Source organism: Atractosteus spatula, chromosome 1 (assembly GCF_055471065.1).
Source record: "Atractosteus spatula isolate fAtrSpa1 chromosome 1, fAtrSpa1.hap1, whole genome shotgun sequence".
Lineage (NCBI taxonomy): Eukaryota > Metazoa > Chordata > Actinopteri > Semionotiformes > Lepisosteidae > Atractosteus > Atractosteus spatula.
This window is the reverse complement of record NC_142706.1, coordinates 34,198,656-34,204,655: the sequence shown is the minus strand read 5'-3', so window position 1 is coordinate 34,204,655 and position 6,000 is coordinate 34,198,656.

Genomic DNA, 6,000 nt, shown 5'->3' with positions numbered 1-6,000 from the left:
ACATTAAAAACTCCATGGTGCCTGGCAGGAATGTTAATGGTGATTGAAAGAGTGGAGCTTCTTCACTGACGTCACTGAAAGCCTGCAGGAGCCCAGGAAGTTGCTGCTCACCCAGCAGAGAGCTTTGGTTGACTACATCTAATAAACTCCAGTAGTGTGCTGACAATTGTGCACCGATGCTTGGAAATTCTCTTTCATTTGGAATGTACTTTTATTCAAAAAGCCTGTTAACTGTGACTGTGTATCGTATGTCTTGCCATACACAGTTCTAAGCGAGGGTTAACACAAGATATTTAGATGTTAAGCATTCCCTGAGAATCTAGGTTTCTGCTCAAAACCACTAAGGACTTCCATACTTATTTTTAGACATGCATAAGAAAGGTACAATTTCTGTTTAACCAAAAGGCTTATTGATTCAGCTGTGGATTTGAAAACAGTAGTATCTTAGTTGGTAAAAAAAATGTATTAAGGTTTTAGTTGGATTCAAGATATATAATTCAAAAGCATATACTGTACTCATAAAAATACTAAAAGGAAAATAAAGACACTAAGAATTGCACTGTGACTTGTGACTTGATTTTCTAAGGCTTTTAATTCACATTAGTATTAGTATAGTATTAGTGTTGGTTGTTAGGGCTTTGCTCAAGAAATGGCTAGAGAATATCGTCTGATCAATTAGCTACTACAAACCAAATAAACTTGATGGGCCAAAAAGCCTGGTCATGTTTCTTATATTCTTATATGGTTTTGAAAGTCATGGGAACATTATATCCCCAGGAGGTGCACTAACTCTGCTTAAAATCTCACCCTGTTTCAGGGGCTTAAAAAATGAAGTGCCTTTTAATAGGATTATCTTATCTAAGAAAACAGATGTATTTTTAGTATCATGCATTTAATGATTCAAGTAGATAAATATTGGTTATGTTTTCAATTAAATTAAGTCCTTCAACCAACATGTTCATCAAAGCTAAAAATGTATTCATACATATGGGAAATGTATAAAATATATTTAGATTTTACAAAAGTCTGTTACTTAAATCCTACATTTTTTTCTCACTTAACAATGACTGCAAAATAAACAGAAAAAGATATTTAAAACTGTTGCAAAAGGCTGGAGAAACAGTACATATTAAAATGACATTCTGCAAGCTATATCATTAAACAGCTCTGACTGACATGTTAACATTGAAAAAGTCCTTTGAAGGTAACACAGGTGCATAAAGTCTCACCAAGATAACACTTTGTAACTAAATGCACAAACATATATTCAAGCATACTTCCACGGGCCAAGGACAAAAATATTACACATTTATAGAAACTTTGTAAGATACCAGGGAAATGCCAGACATAAATGAAGAGATGATAACACTTCTAGACAAGTAAACAGACTGGTGTTAACACACAACAGACATTGCTCTGTCTGGATCATCACATAAATAATTTTGCAGCAGAGCGATGTTTTAAGTGTAGGTGGATGGATACAATTTGGAATTTGGCAGGCCAAAGGCAGATTGGACAGTAAGTGTTTTCATTAAAGGATAAAGCAGTCTGATTTTATTTCCATTTCTTGCTGGTTCTAGACTGATTAAAACAGAGAGCAGAGTGTTCCAAAAGCAGAGAGTTTAAAAAGCACTAAAAGTGTTTTCACATCAGTGCTGTCTGGGAAAAGTCAAACTTGACAGCAATCATAGGTGCCTGAAGAAGAATAGTGAAGCTGCCACAAACCTCTAGGACCTGCCAAAGCCAGTTTTTTACAGATTACTGAAAAGTACAATTAAGTAGCATGGACATTAAAGTCAGCCTCATTGCAAGAAACCTAAGAAGCATAGCCGTATAACAGCACTAAGACATGAGCTCTCCAAATTTAAACCACATCTTGTTTAAAGTAAACTTACATTCACGGCCAAGAAAGCTTTTTCACTATTAATATATACTTTTAAATGGCTATAATGTTTAGAGGATATACTGTATATAATCAGTTTATTCTTTGCTTTTAGAAATCGAATAAATCTTTAGTTCTTTTTTAAATACTGTAATTGAAGGAATAGCATTCAAAAGCTTAGAGAGCACTTAGTATGACTTGGGGATTTTTTCTTCCATGGTGTTCTAAAAATATCAAACCTGGAAAAACACAACCTATAGCAAGTAGCAAATAGTGCTACAAACATCCATCCGCACATCTTCTAATCGCTTCATCCAATTCCTGGTCACAGGGGAGCTAGAGTCTATTCCAGGGCCCAAGGGAGGATACACATACACACTCACATCAGGGCCAATTTTCCCAGACGACAGGAATTTGTAGGGATATATCACAGGATTGAGGCTTCTTGCCTGTACAGTGATTAAAAATAAGCTAATTAAGAGTATCCAGGTGTTATAAAACATTGTCCAGTACAGATAAAATTAATGAAACATAGAAATATAATCCAAAATGTGCATTAAGCTATCAACTTCTTTTTGCACTACAGTCTTAGAAATGAAAGAGCAGGGCTTTGTGCCACTTTCTTTACTAACGGAGTCACTAGCCCCTGGTCTGCAACAAGGATCCTCTCTGTTCAACCCAGCAACTGAGCATCTGTGCACAGTGAAAAGACAACAATACTATTGAATAGAAAAATGTCAATAAACGTCTTTCGTAATAACAGGTTTAAGATAGATAACTTGTAGTTTCACTGCCTGAAATTCAGTTAACTTTTAACACAACACAATTGAAGTATTTTGGAAATAAGAGTTGTGAAGAGTGGTTAAATATTTTTTCTTAATCCTTTCTATCATGGTAAAGTTACCATTTTGATTGGTATAATGTCACAATACTCATTTTCCAAGGAGTTTCTGAATCAGTGTCAACATAAATTTACTGGAATACATAATCATTTCTTCCCTCATTTTTAGTTCACATTTGAGGCACACTATTCACCAATAATATCCTGCGCTGATGTTTAATTATGTTTTGTGAAATAGAAAAGTTTGTGTTCCTTGCTTTTACAATACCATGTTGTCTCATCTTAATCACACAATTTTTTACTTCAAAAATAATATCTGGGCAACCACTTAACATCACAAAAACAGAAATGAAAAGATCCATTACAATGTGCCCAGCAATATTTTGAAGTCAGCTACAGACACATTGTAGCGGATCTACTGTAAATCAAATCTGTCTTGATAAAGATGTTGATAAAAATATTATCCTGGGCAAATATTATTCTATATTAAGAATGGTTGTGATTAATTTTGTACATTATCTGACAATAATGATCCTACAAGATTGCACCTAAAAACATCCATGAAATGAAAAATATTGCAATACCTAGGGTGACACTATGACTCCATGTTTATTAGGTCACTTTGAGAAAGGATGGATTTTTAAAATTGCCCTTAAATTTGAAAACATACTATAAAATCTGTCCCTAAAATGATGTATTCAAATCAGTAACTTTGTCCAGCTGTTCACAGGATTTGATCATTGGTAGGAATACTGCACATGGGCATGAATCGCCACAGCAAAGGCATTTTCATCTTAGCAAAGGCAAAATGCTGCATGTGCAGGCTAAAGTCTTCATCTTAGTTCAAAAAGTTCATCTTAGCAAAAACACTCTAGAACCATGGCATAAGAAGCTTCCTTTTCCTCACATACTGCCAAATGAAGGGAGATTGCAACACAGATGTGGAAAACTAATGAACAGCAGGGATCTGCAAGTGATGTTTAAAAGATAAACATCTACAAAAAGTAGATTACATATTGTTTTGAAACTGAAGATTGATGTGTTATATGCAGGTTGCCCACTTGCAAAAATGTAATGAGACATTGAATATTTGGGGAAATAGGGATTGTTGTTAAAAAATTCTAGAACTTTATTTTGTCTAAGATGTTATCTGTCTTACACATTGAACATTTTAATGCATTATATTCCTGTTTCTGGATGTTATGAATGATGCTGACATTTCTTTAAATTTATATACTCACTTGGTAAAATTTGCTGAGCCTGTACAGTGCCTTTCAGAGGTATTCATACCCTTCCCTATGATGTCCCATATTGTGAAATTACAATGTTTTTTATATATATATACACATTTTTAAAATTACTATTTTATTAAAACCTGAATGCTCATACTGAAGCCTTCTAGAGGTTTAATAAGTTACAGATAAATTGCAAATGTCAGCAGAAACCAACGAGAAAAAATGAAAAATGTTGTGTACTGTATGTACTCAGACCTGTGGACTCAATATTTGGTGGAAGCACCTTTGGCAGCAATTACAGCTACCTGTCTTTTTGGCTCACTCTCTACCTGCTTTGCATGCTGGCTTGGTGAACGTTTTGTCCATTCTTCTTGACAGATTTCCTCAAGCTCTCTCAAGGCTTAGGGATCGCTTTTATACAGGAGTTTTCAATATTTTTCCACAGAAATAGAATCAGTTGAATTCAAGTCTAGTCTTTCTCTGGGCCATCCAAGGACATTAACTTTCTTATGTTGTGGTGTGCTGTCTTTTCATTCTATTCTACTTTATTTTCTTTCTGTCCCTCTAGGGTCTGTTCCACACCCTACATATTGACCCTGACTGTATTGTAATTGATGAGCAATCAATTCGATCACATTGCTGCCACAGTGCTGATTGTATTAGGTTTGGTAGAGGACCTTAAGAAGGGGATCATCCACAGAGCAGGGGGATATTCCTGTATCGTTTATACAAATGTGAACACATTTCTTTTCAGTTTTTTCCTGAAAACAAGTCTCTTTAGCTTAATAAATTTCAGTTGAGTAGTGGTGGAATCCAAGAAGAAGATAACGTATTGTTGTCTGGTTTGAGCTTTATTGTGTTAATCCTGTTGTTAAGGTTAACATCCACTTCCTGCTCTGCAAAGTACTTGAGTTTAATGTAAATCGGTCGTCCCTTCATATTTGAGCTGTTTGCCTTAATCTTGTTAATCTATAGCTCTGTTCATTAGAATATGTTTATTCTAATATTCTGTTATATTGGAGTCTACGTTATAATGGCTAAAATGTTATCTAATCCCCATCATACTGAAATGCATGTTGGTAAAATTGCATAACCTTGCTTTAAAGCTTCTTTGCAGAATTCCCTGTAAGCACTTTTACTGTTGAAAATAATTGACACCATATTTACATGGAAACCAAGAGGTGAAGGTTCGGGGGGAGAAGCTGGGGGTCGCTCCTCCGCTTCTTCTATCATTCAATTTTCTCTTTACTTTTTAAACCCTAACCACACAATGAATCACACAATTGTAGAATCCTGTGTTTTCTCGACCCCCCGGACTTCAGAATTGAGAGTTTCTGGTCCCCTATAACAATAAGTGCTGTATCTGAAATAAAACATCCATTTTTATTATTTAAGGCTGTAACCTGACCACCGCAATTGTCCTACTGAAAATTGAATTTTCTCCACAGTTTTAAATCTGTAACAGACAACAAAAAAGTTTTCCTTTTAGTTGTCCTAACAGTCCTAACAAGCTTGCAATGCTGTCCAAGCTGAGGAGAAGCATCCCCAATGCATGGTGCTGCTCCCTCTTTGCTTCAAAGGATGGATGGTGTTTCACTCAGCTATACTGGTCAGCTTAGTGTAGTGACCAGGATATTTTTGACAGATGCACATTTCCTTCCATCTCATTTAACTTTTAAGCTCTTTCAATGTTGTTTTTGCATTATAGTGGAGCCCTCTCCAGTTTTCTCCTTACCTGGCTGCTACTGTAGGTTTGGAGGGACAGTCTCTGGGTGGTACAATGCAACTTCCCTTTCTTTTTGATGTGCAAGCTTTAGTCTTCATAATTGAGTCTTGAAATTCACTGACAAAGTAAACTCACAGAGACAGATGTTTTTATTCTAAAATCATGAGAATCGCTATTGTTGCACACAAAGGCCCCTCTTCTAAATGACCTGTTAATGTAATTTAATCCACCTAAATAAAGTTAGGTGTGCCACCACAAAATGTTTGAATATTTATGGAATCATTTAAATTTTTCTTTCATATTATCTATTTACTTC